Source organism: Zalophus californianus, chromosome 13, assembly GCF_009762305.2.
Source record: "Zalophus californianus isolate mZalCal1 chromosome 13, mZalCal1.pri.v2, whole genome shotgun sequence".
Lineage (NCBI taxonomy): Eukaryota > Metazoa > Chordata > Mammalia > Carnivora > Otariidae > Zalophus > Zalophus californianus.
In genome coordinates this window covers 31,891,578-31,904,387 of record NC_045607.1, presented here as the reverse complement: position 1 = coordinate 31,904,387, position 12,810 = coordinate 31,891,578, and the positions used below count along the sequence as shown (strand labels likewise).

The following is a 12,810-nucleotide window of genomic DNA, read 5'->3' as shown; positions in this document are numbered from 1 at the left end:
TGCTCATTTAGCTCAACAAACATTCACTCAAAGCCCATACATGCTGGATTCTGGAGCTATAAACTTAACATTAAGGAATGCATAATCTAGTCAGGGAGATAACCCTTAATCACTATTAAATATGATAATGCATGCCTACCAGTGCCAGGCACATCTAAACACTCAAAAAATATTAGAAATTATTCTTACTATTATATAGCTCTTCCAATGTCTTGTGTTCAGACTGAGTGTCCACTTTCTTCAAGCATGCAGCATAGAATGTGGCCTGTAGATCAGGGATCAGCAAGCTCTTTTTTCTGGGAAGGGGCAGATGGTAAATATTATAGGTTTTGTAAGCCATATATTACTGTCACAACTACTCAACTCTGCATTTCTAAGACAAAAGCAGCCATAGAAATATGTAAATGAATGGGTGTGGATGCATTCCAAGAAAACTTGGCCCATAAAAACAGGGGGCTGGCTGGATTTGACCCCCAGGCCATAGTTTGCTAACCTCTGCATTAGATGCTTTGCTATCAGGGGCGCCTGGGTGGCTCAGTCCACTCCAGCAATTGTCAAGCTTTGCCCACAAATACAAAGTTTTCAGTTAGCTTTTTAGTGCCTCATTTTAAAATATGAACAGCTAACCAAGGATCACCAGGCATTTCAGGAAAACCACCAATCAATATTTAAGACAGAGACCAATATAAACATGCAAAAAGAAGAAGCAGAAGCAGCAGAAAAGAAGAAGGAGAAGGAGGAGGAGGAGGAGGAGAAGGAGAAGGAGGAGAAGAAGAAGAAGAAGAAGAAAAAGAAGAAGAAGGAGGAGCAGGAGGAGGAGGAGGAGGAGGAGGAGAAGAAGAAGAAGAAGAAGAAGAAGAAGAAGAAGAAGAAGAAGAAGAAGAAGAAGAAGAAGAAGAAGAAGAAGAAGAAGAAGGAGAAGGAGAAAGAGGAGGAAGGAGGCAGAGGAAGAGGAGGAGAGGGGAAGGGGAAGAGGAGGGGGAGGAGGAGGAGGGGGAGAAGGAGAAGGAAAAGCCACTACCGCCTGAAGAACTGGAAATAATACAAGGAATTTAAAAAGAAACCCTTCCCCCAAAATCTATAAGTAATATCTTCAGAGAGTTTGTTTAACCAATTAGATTCACTAAGCAGGAATAAGATGCCATGAACAAAAGGAATATTTAGATATTCAGAGAATAAGAAAAAAGAAAACAGTAAAGAGAAAGATTGAAAGATAAAATTGAAGAAGTTTTCCAGAGAGCAGACCAAAAGAAAAAAATGAGAATATTAATAAAGAAGATCTAATATTTAACTAATAGGAATTCCAAAAAGAAAGAATAGAGATAACAGAAGAGAGGACAGTATCTAAGAAATAACTCAGGCAATTTTCCTAGAACTGAAGGAAACTAAATTCCCTATTGAAATGGTCCCTGAGAGTTCAACACAATACGCATGCCCCTTGGCACATTATAGCCCCAGTGTTAGAAGTTACTTAGACAACTCACTGTTATTGAGCTGGGCTAGGTACTGGTGGTCCAGCAACAAACAGGAAAGACACAATCCCTGACTTTGGAAGTTTATAGACTAATGGTGGGTCAGCTTTCTTCATATATCCTCCAAAAGATTCTCCTCTAAAAGATACATTTTCCCCCAGACTACAAAGTGTTTGGTTCTTAGTTAATCCTAAGCCTGGTCCAGATGATTAACTTACCCTATCGTGACTAACAGACTCACTCCTAGCCCCAAGTGGCTGGTAGAAATTTAACTTCCCTACCCAAGGAGGTTCTCCCTTACCCCTCTTCTCTGAAACAGGTTTTTGTAAATATTTATTCTTTCTTGCTACAGTTCATCTTGACAACCGACCTTCCCACAGAGTTGGTATATAGTAGAAACCATGACAACAACAACAAGCATGATATACATCTGCTGTCTCAAATTCTTTCTGGAAAGAAACGGGATCTTAACAAACCAGTGAAGATAAACATATATAACATTCGGTTTAGCACTTTACTGGTCTTTTTCACACATTAATTCTCTTTACAACCCCATTTAATCCTCTTTACAACCTTGTGGTGTAGATACTCTTGGCCATTTATGTACAAAGTTCAAAGGGGTTAAGTAACTTACCCAGGGGCCCACAGATAGGGAATGGTACTGTTGGAGTCACTTGCAGGTCCTCTGACCCAAATCCCAAATTCTTCCTTCCATTGTACAGATTTAATTGCATAATGAAAGCCCCTATTTGACTCCCCTCACACATAACACACAGAAAAAACCCAGCTTGTGTAAAGCAACATCTACCAAAATTAATCATTAGCAATCATGAATCACAAATTAATCTCTGAATTGGCACAACACAACACTTGGTACTGCCAGGAAGCATGCATGAGGTACCAAGCAGCATGTACCTAATCTGAGAAAGACAGCAAACTGTAACAGAAAGCTCAATCATTTGACGGGTCAGAGACCAGCCATAATTCTGTCTCATATTTGGTCAGATTATATAACCTCCCTGGACTGACTGATCCTTACCTATGAAATGAGAGATTGAGACTAGATGGTGCTGATTCCCTTCCAGCTGTAACATGACCTCTGAAAACATAAGACTTTAGTCCTTATTTAACTATACTTGATTAAGTAAGTAATGAACATGAAAAATTGTTTAAACTCGCTAGTAATCAAAAACATAAATTAAATCAAGAGGCCAATTTACCTATCAAATTATCAAATCTTTTTAACTTTTAATATTTCTTTAATATCCAAGAAATAAAATCCAAGAGGGAAAGTTAGAAAAAGAGATATGAAAATGTCACTATCCACAATCCTATGAGTCAAATATAACTACCGTTCACATTTGTATGTCCTTCAGAAGCAACATCATGTTATTCTTTTGGTTTAATAACCATTTTACGGGGTGCCTGGGTGGCACAGTCGTTAAGCATCTGCCTTCGGCTCAGGTCATGATCTCAGGGTCCTGGGATCGAGCCCCACATCGGGCTCCCTGCTCAGTGGGAAGCCTGCTTCTCCCTCTCCCACTCCCCCTGCTTGTGTTCCCTCTCTCGCTGTGTCTCTCTCTGTCAAATAAATAAAATCTTTAAAAAAAAAATAACCAATTTACTCCACAAAATGTATTGCAGGTATCTTCCCATTTCAATACAGAGCTACATCATCCTTTTATGGGGCTGTATCATCATTTATGTAGCCAGTTCCCTAGTACTGGACATTATTTGTTGTTATTTTACTATTATAAACAGCACCAGGGTGAGCATCCTTGTAATATACAACTTGTTTGATTATCTCCTCAGGCTAAATTCCTATAAGTGGAATTTCTGGTATGCAAATATTTAAGACTTGTGGCAATGTTTGCCAAACTGTCTCCAGAAGTACATTTCACTCTCCTACCTGCCCCATATGAAATTGCCTATTTCCCAAAGTTTCACCATCACGGGGTATAAGAATCTTAACTTTTGCCAAACTGACTGGGAAACCTGTTTAACTTTAGAGTCTTTGTTTTTTTGTGAGTTAAAACTTTCCATACGTGGCTATCAAAATTTTTAATTATTTATTTATTTATGATGGTTATATCCTTTACCCGTTTTTCTGTTGGCATTTCATGGCTGGTGAGACGGTAATTACTGTGTCCCCATGGAATTTTTCACATAAGGAATAGTTGAAGGAAAAGAAGTTTGTTTAACCTGAGGAAAAGACTCAGGTGAGATAGGATTATAAACTAGAAACATTTGAAGAACTGCCCTTGATACAAAAGCCCGTGTAGGGTGCAGAATGTGGACCGTCATTTATTAGGTGTTTAAATATGACAGCTGGGATTTATACAAACCACATAGCCTGAGACAGGTCCCACGCTAGTTTGGGTGTCATTTGAAGGTGGTTTCCTATCAATCCCCCTTGTACATGGGTAGACAAGGGATTCTAACCATCCTAACCCAAATTGCAGCAGGGGTCCAGCGTGCAGGACCCCAGCCCAGCACAGCTAGCCCAGAAAGTCAGGAACAAGTGGAAGTGAACTCTAGTTTTGAATGATTACCACAGTCATGAGATGTTAATCACAGCAGAACTGTGCTTGTCCCATCTCTTACTACAAATAGTATCACAGAACTGGGATATTGCAGGACAAATGAACCTTAACCACAGATTTTTGCCAATATGTTTTCAGAGGCCTTGGGCCCTAGTTTCAACAGGAAGTATACCCCTTTAGGTTGGAATTCATTTGCAAGTACAAGGATAATTTCACACTCTCAGATAATGGTAGACAATGCCATGCCTGGCTTCCCACTCAGAACACCTACACAGAGTCCACTTGGAAGGCAGGCTGTGTAGTGATCTTCAAGACCTACTTGAGTGCTGGAGGCAGTATAATCACCCCAAAACCAGAATCCTCAAGCCAGGCTGGACCCAATATCCAAGGTAACATGGGAAGTAGGGAATTCAAATATGAACAGCTCTGTGTGACCTTCTGCCTGGACATCCGGGGGTAAAGTCATCTACATGACAAGCTTTCCCACCATCAGTTGCCCACTGATGAATTCACCTTCCCACGTGGGATTTCAGCCATGTTAGAAGCTACATTGGGAAGCTATACCGGTAGTCTTTTAAATCTGGTTAATATTCTACAGTCCATCACAGCCATGGTCAGCAGGCAAGTTGCAGAGTCTCATCATTCCAAAGCCAGCGGAAACACTCTAATGTAAGTTGTCTATCACAAAAGAAAAAAGGACACAAAGCTAGACCTGATCAGTTCCTCCTTTAGAGGGCAATTCAAAAATTACCCAACAGCTGTAAGTAATCAAGGAGTCTAAGATAACTACAGCATAGACAAAGCATCACTCTAGTTTCAAGCATCCAGCATTTAAGTAGGAAAGAACGCCTCATGCTGCCTGGGTTCTTCCTCATACATGGGCACAGACTATGCTAGGACCCCAGCAGATCTGATGAGCTGGTATGGGCAGTGGTCATTCTATCTTTTTACCAGTAACCATATACAAGGAGTCAAACTTGGACAGACATCCATATTAGCTTATTTTAAAAGGATCTGACAAGGTCCTTCAAGAACTGGGCACCTAAGGTATTAACATCCAAATAATAATAACATCCAAATAATAGCTAATGTGATCCTTTCTCATTTTTTTTTCTCCACTCTCCTCAACCAGAGATGACAGATCTACCCATGCCAGGATGGTTTATACTCACTACAGCACTCCTACCACATAAGAAGTTTTCCCACACATGGAATTTCTTTGGTTTGCAGGTGAACATGACATTTTTCCACCTTCCCATTTAAGAAATACTACCAGATTTGACTACTTGATATTTTTAAATTCTGTAAATAAAATCATAGCCAAAATAAAAATGCAAACAACCAACTGGGAACAGTATTTGCAGGAGAAATGAAAGATAAACAAATTATATCTTGGTTGTTTGAGAAGCTGATTGATAAGAAAAACACAAAGTCATAAAAGGCAATTAACCAAAGAGAAAATATAACTATCATAAAACAGACACACATACATGCACTGGCCATCAGAAATATTCAAACAAGGCACAACATTTTATTATTACTTGGCCTCTCAACAGAATGTTTTCAATGATATTTCTCAACCCCTCAGAACTATAATTTCCATGCCCCTGAGCATGACCATGGGAACTTCTAAAGACCCCCAGGACAGCTAGAATTTAGAGCCGGAGTGTGCTCCTTTAGAAGGGATTAGTGACTGAGCAGCAACTGAAGACCCTTGGAGACTCCTACCACCTCCCACTGCCCTAGACCACTATCTCCTTCACTTTGTCCTCTTGGGCCACCCTGTGAGTAAGCTCACATGTGCCCCTCAGAATCCATAGTCCTACTGTGACACATCAGATTTATCAGCTTCATTTCACCACTGAATGTCCCCTATCTCTTTCTCTGGATTCTTCCATGATCAGCCTAGCAAGGGGGAAAAGATTCGGGAGATCAGCCACTTCATACCTGAAAATATATTGGCCCTTTCATAAAGAAAAGTCAGTCTAACTCTATAGCAGAAAGCAAAGCCCGTAAGAAATTGGAACTATGTGAACTGGTTTACTAAGCATACAACTGAATTTCAATTACTAATTCACACAGTGTAAGAGACAGTCGAGAAGCATAGAAGGTATATTGCTGGCCTAGGACCTATCCTGGCTTTCACACTTTTCACAAATTTTCAAAACACAGGAATCATTCACTAACTATTGACAGGAATTCCTAACATAGAAGAGAGGGTTCACTAGAAAAGACAAATTTGTCCCTGACCTTTGATTGCTCTGTAAGCAGGTCATTGGATTCCCTGACTACTAGTTTAATTAAACCCCAGGTAGCTGAGAACCACTGAGGGAGATCTGACCCTTAGAAACAAGGAAAGAGGCTTGGAGATCAGAATGTGTTCCAAGAAGGCGTTTTTGACTCTAGATAGAATAAATCATCAGAGATTAGAAATAAGTGCTCACCCTAGGCAGGAACCTTAAAATTTTAGATTGCAGAAAACCTAAAAGGGTATCTTAAGATCCAAGTACCTATGCAATGCATGAATGGCCTCTACAGCATTCTGGACAGGTGAGTTTTGCACAGCTTCCTTCCATTTCCTAAGCTAAAATCTCCCTTCATGTAAGTTTAACTTTAGACTTGGGAGGTGTTGCTCATGTCACTTGGAAATCAGTCCTGGTTGCTTCCATCTAATACGGGATATGGGAAGGCAGGATGTTACTACTCCGAGACAGTGTAGGAAGTGAATGGAACCTAATGAGTGGAACTCAACTTCATGCATCCCATCCCTCCTCCCTTCCTTCACTTCGCCTCAGAGGAACAGGTTCTCTCCTCCAGTCAAAAGCTAATCTTTCCATCCGAACTCCACCCCAATGATTCTCAAACATTAAGGTGCATCAGAATTACCTGGAGAGCTTAATATAGATTTGGGGTTACGAAAGTTTCTGATTCAGTAGGTCTGGGTGTGACCCAAGAATCTGCATTTCTAAATTCCCAGGTAAAGTTGATGCTGCTGGTCCAGGAACCGCATTTTAAGAACCACTGCTCCAGAACAGGGGTCAAAAGCCTTCTGTCAAGGGCTGAATTGTAAATAGGTTAGGTTTTGCAGGTCATATGGTCTCTTTTGCAGCTAACTCAGCTCTGCGGTTACAGTGTGAAAGCTGCCAAAGACAATATGTAAGTAAATGGATATGGCTGTGTTCAAATAAAACTGCATTTACAAAAACAAGCCATAGACTGGCCTGCAGGCTGTCATTTACCAACCCTTGCTCTAGACTCTATTGCTGCTCAGAGTTCTACTCTCACCCCTAACTTTTACAGGCCAGTTTCTTGAACAAGTCAACAATCTTTGTTTCCACCTCCTCACTTCCCATTCATTCTGCAATCCTTGTAATCTGGCTTCTACCCACTCCATTGCACTGAAATTGATCTCAGCAAAGTCATCAGGCCTGTCATATGAGAGTGGTCAATCGTTTTCATATGTACACTTTTTTCTTGCAATGACTCTGTTGACTTCTCCATCTCTCTTAGGACATCTTCTTCCATCAGCTTCTTTGACACCACTCTTTATAGCTCCTGTCATATTTCTTTTTCTGTTGCTTCTAAGTTTTCCTTTTCTCTGGCCAGGACCAGCTTCACGGAAGTAAGTCCAGTGCAATTGCGTAAGTACGAATGTTCAGAAGGGCCCCTGCTTGGGATTTATTGTACTGCAGTCACTACCTTGAAATTCTTAATACTTTTCCCTTTGAATTTCTGCTTTGTAAGTGAAGTCCAGTGGGACAATGGAACATGCATTGGGCTTGGAGTCTCAGCTCATGTTCATCTTGCCTCACCTACCTCCCATCCTGCCTCACCTACCTCCTCTTCTTGTTGCCCAATGTCATGCCACCTTGCATCTCAGGGCCTGCCTGGCCTCCCCTACTCACCTCCATCCCATGACTCTTGCCACTCTCTGACCCTAGAAAGGGCCTGGCACAGTTCTAGGAGGATCAGGATTGGGTACACATTCTATTCCTGTGCCACACTAGCATGTGTGGCAAGTGATCAACTGGAGACTCAGCCTTGGTCCACAAACCTCTTGGCCACCCCCCATCCAGGTGCTCAGTGTGTTGTGGTTTATTTATTTATTTTTTTAAGATTTTGTTTATTTGACAGAGAGAGATACAGTGAGAGAGGGAACACAAGCAGGGGGAGTGGGAGAGGGAGAAGCAGGCTTCCCGCTGAGCAGGGAGCCCGATGTGGGGCTTGATTCCAGGACCCTGGGATCATGACCTGAGCCGAAGGCAGACGCTTAACGACTGAGCCACCCAGGTGCCCCAGTGTGTTGTGGTTTAAAGTGCAGAGGTTTAAACATCTTTGGGGGCCACCCATCTGCCAGGGAAATGACTGGCTGCCATGAGTTAGGGCAGGAGACCATGGTTAGAGGAAATGACTGGCTTCACATCCCCAAACCCACCTTTGCCCGGGGCTTGCTGTGGAAATTCTATGGTGACAGAAGGGAAAACCTAGCAGCCTTCAGGTCCAAGCAAATAAGTATCCCATATCATGGGGCCTGCACTTGCCCTACAAGCATCCCGGGGCCCAAAAGTGTTCCTTCAGCCAGTTCAGTGGGAGGATGGGATGTGGGAAGGAGAATCCTTTTCCTCTTTCATCCTTCCTGGGGTTGGCTTGAATTTGTCTCTTCTGTCCAGCTTGAGGCACCCTCCAGAAATGAGCCATGAAATATGAAATGTGTCATTTCAATAATTCCACATACTAGTTAAATGCTCTGATATTTGCACTTACAATTGGCATTGCTGAAAGAAGCCAGTCACAAAAGACCACATATTGTATGATTCCATTTATATGAAATATCCACAATAGACAAGACTATAGAGATAGAAAGTAAATTAGTGGTTACCTAGGGCTGGGGGGAGGGGGTTATGGGAACTGCCAATTGGTGTGGGGGATTTCTTTCTGGGATGATGAAAATGTTCTGAAATTAGATTGTGGTGATGGTTACATAACCCTGTGAATATACTAAAAGCCACTGAACTGTGCACTTTAAATGGGTGAATTTACTGTATGCAAATTATGTCTCAATAAAGCTGTTAAAAAACTGGCATTGCACAATATAAAGATGAATGATAAAATTTACGTTAATAATTTAAAGTTTCAATTTTGGGGGGCACCTGGGTGGCTCAGTCGGTTAAATGGATGCCTTCGGCTCAGGTCATGATCCCAGGGTCCTGGGATCGAGCCCCGCATCGGGCTCCCTGCTCAGCGGGAAGCCTGCTTCTCCCTCTCCCACTCCCCCTGCTTGTGTTCCCTCTCTCGCTGTGTCTCTCTCTGTCAAATAAATAAATCTTTAAAAAAAAAAGTTTCAATTTTTCTTTATTGGAATGATATTAAATAGCAAATAAAAGCCACAATAATGTCAAAAGAGAGACCATAAAAGAAAGGAAAAGCTTTGTAATGTAACTATAACAGCACTTTTTTTCTGTGTTTGAGCAATTGGTCCTGTATTTTCATTTACCTTGCCTCCACCTCTGACCTCTTAAGTTTTAGTATTTCCCATGGTTTTACTCTAAGCCTTTTTTTTTCCCTCACAATCTCCCCAGGCAGTCTCATTCAAGACCCAAATTTCAGTTACCATATATTTATTCATGATTCCCAAATCTTTATCTCCAGCCCAGAAAACTTAAGATACAAATATCCAAAGGCCCAGTGAATATCTCCACAGGCACTTCTATCTCAACATATGTATACATGTACCCATAATCTGCTCCTTCTCTGCATTTCCTTTTCTGGTGAAGGACATTACTATCCACAAAACTGCTCAAACCAGAAACACTGGAGTCCTCTTGTTACTTCTTCTTGTTATTTCTCCCTAACCCCTTTCATTCAGTCATTCACTAAATTCTATAAATTTTAAAACCCCAAGTATCTTCTAATCTAGACCTTCTTTTTAATCTCCTCTGTTTCTGGGCTGGTTGCTATCTTCATCAAATCTTAACTAGACTATTCAAATAGCTTTTGTATGAATCTTTTTTTCTTTAATCTCAACCACATAGAATTCATCTTCACTTTCTAAAATGCAAAGCTGAACATGCCACTACCTGGCTCAAAATACAGGTATGTGTCACCATAACCATGATAAAATGGAAATTCATCATGGCATGCAAGATCCATGGATTCATAAAGTATTTTTTAACTTTCATCATAATATTTTTATAGTAGAAAAACACTGGAAATGAAGTAAATGTCCAATAAAAGGGGAGTGCTTAAGTAAGTTGTGGTATATCAACTTGATGCATGCATTCATCTGAAATGTTAAACTATTAATTGTAAAATAAACAGTGATATATTCACATGGTACTTTATTAAATGATGCAGTCATTTAAAACCAGATTATTAAAAATAATTTCTGGTAGTATCGTGCACTAATTGCCAAAACTGACCATCAATTAAGAAAAAAAACTAAAACTGAAAGAAAAAATTTGTATATCTTCTTAAATTAATATATGATATGATAAGAAAATAAGATACCCAATCCAAAAACTAAATAAAGGCAAAAACTCAGAGAAGAAAACAGAGCACTGAAGCTGGCTTTAACCATGAGAATATCTGCTGAATCAGCTCAATTTGAGTTTAATTTTTCACCACCTCTTGAGGACTGGTCAAGGTGGGAAAACTAATGGGCAATTCTTCCCATAAAGTTGAGATCTCAAAGGGCTATGCCCCCATGTAAGGAAGAACGAACAGAAATAAACTGATCCTTACCTTCAAAGAACTCATAAAGAAAATGTCCTGTGTGGGACCTTCATTATGAGTAGGGGTGACAACCAGCCCTTATTTGGATTTGCACCAAAACTTCTATAATTTGATAGGTTTCAAAGAAATAAAATCTCAAGCTGATAATTTAGCTTAAAGTGTCCCAGCTACACACTGATGTTACCCTCCCAGCAACACCTGACAGAAACAAAACCAAATTCTCTCTGAAAGAAACCACCTCCATCAGGTTCTCATACAGAGCTTACCCAGGAAGAGTTCCAAGGCACAAATCACAGATAAAATTCACAAAATGCATAATAAAATAAGATGAAACAACAGGCAGCAGAATTAGAGCTGCAAATAATTAAATACTGGGATCAACAGACCAAAACTAAGAACACTTCAAATTTTCAGGAAATAATAGACTTGAAAACATGAGTAAACAGCAATCAGGTTTTTAAAAAGAATAAAAATAATGTATTAAAAATGTAATCTTTTAGATATTAAAAATGTAATCTTTGAAAATAGAATCTCAATGGACGGGTTTAACAACAGATTAGACACAGTGGAAAAGAGAATCAATGACTCATTAGACAAATCTAAGGGAATTATCCAGAATACAGTGCAGAGGAACAAGCAGAGGAAAAGTGTGAAAGGTTAAAAAACATAAAATGTATGTAAAATTCTAGCATCTATTAACTTGGACTTATAGGATAGTTCCATAACCTTTTAAAATTGGACTAGTCTTATAACCATTAAAGCAACTGGATCAGAGATATAAAGTTTCCACATCTGGAGAAAACTCCAGATACAGAGGGCTTCTCTAGCAAATTCTACCAAATATTCAAGAAAAAAGAATTCCAAACTCATGAAAACTCTTCCAGAGAACAAAAAGTAAGGGAATACTTTGCAATTCATTTTCTCATTTTATAAGTCTAGCATAGTCTTGATTCTAAAACCTGACAAGGACCTATGCCAAAGGAAAAGCACAGACCAATTTCTATGAAGAATTCTGAGGCAATGATCTTAAACAATATATTAATAAATTAACAACCTATAACAACTATCCACATATAGAAAGGATAATCTAGCCATATCAAGCTGGATTTATGCCAGGAATGTATTATTAGTTTAACACTAAAAATCAATATAATTCTCCATGTTAATAAAGGAGAAAATAATGCGATTTCTTCTTATAGATGAAGAAAATAAACTTTTTTAAATTCAATATCCATTCGCAATTTTTAAAAAATTTTGATAATCTAAAATTAGAAGTGAGCTTCTTTAACTTGATAAAGGATATTAACAACAAATATAAAGCTACAGAAATACCACAATTAATAGGGAAACTGTGAAAGTTTTCCCTCTGCCATAGGGAATAAGACCCACTATCCCCACTTTTATAAAATATTGTACTAGAAATCCAAACCAGTGTGGTAAGGGAAAAAAGAAACAAGTGATACAACAACTAGAAAAGAAAAACTGAAATTGTAACTTTTGAATGTGATCGAATCCAAAACAATTTACAGGTAAATGATTAGAATTAGACAGAAAATTTACATATTTTTCTGTATACAAAGTCAATTTACAAAAATCAATTACATTTCAATTACAGAAGAAACAGATGATTAGAATATGTATTTTTTAAATAGGCCATTTTTAATAACATTAAAAAGAAATTTAACAAAAGTTGTGCAAATCCTCTATGGATAAAATATTTTTTAAAAAATTACAAAAAGCACTCACTAAGACCTAGATAAACAAAACAATATTCCACATCCGTTGGACTAGAAGACTCAGTACCACCAAGATATCCATTTCCCCTAATTTAATCTATAAATTCAATGATATTCTAAATAAAATCCTAGCAGTTTTTTTTAATTGATTTTGCCAAGTGGTTTGTAACATTTATATGGAAGAAAAAAGGGCCAAGATTAACCAATACATTCCTAAAGAAAAACTAGGAGATTTGTTTTACCAGATATCAAAACTTCAAATAAAGCTGATATAATTAAGAAAATGTGATATTGGCATAATGACAAACAAATTAACCAAAGGAGCAG

The 12,810-nt window shown here is 39.0% G+C and overlaps 1 long non-coding RNA gene across 1 annotated transcript in view; it reads right to left on the bottom strand.

Moving 5' to 3' along the window:
- LOC113934408 overlaps window positions 1-12,810 on the bottom strand; it is an 84,700-nt gene that overhangs the window by 47,051 nt on the left and 24,839 nt on the right. Inside the window, exon 2 of the long non-coding RNA XR_003523668.1 lies at window positions 190-296. This is a non-coding gene — a long non-coding RNA (uncharacterized LOC113934408). The remainder of the gene's footprint in view (window positions 1-189; window positions 297-12,810) is intronic.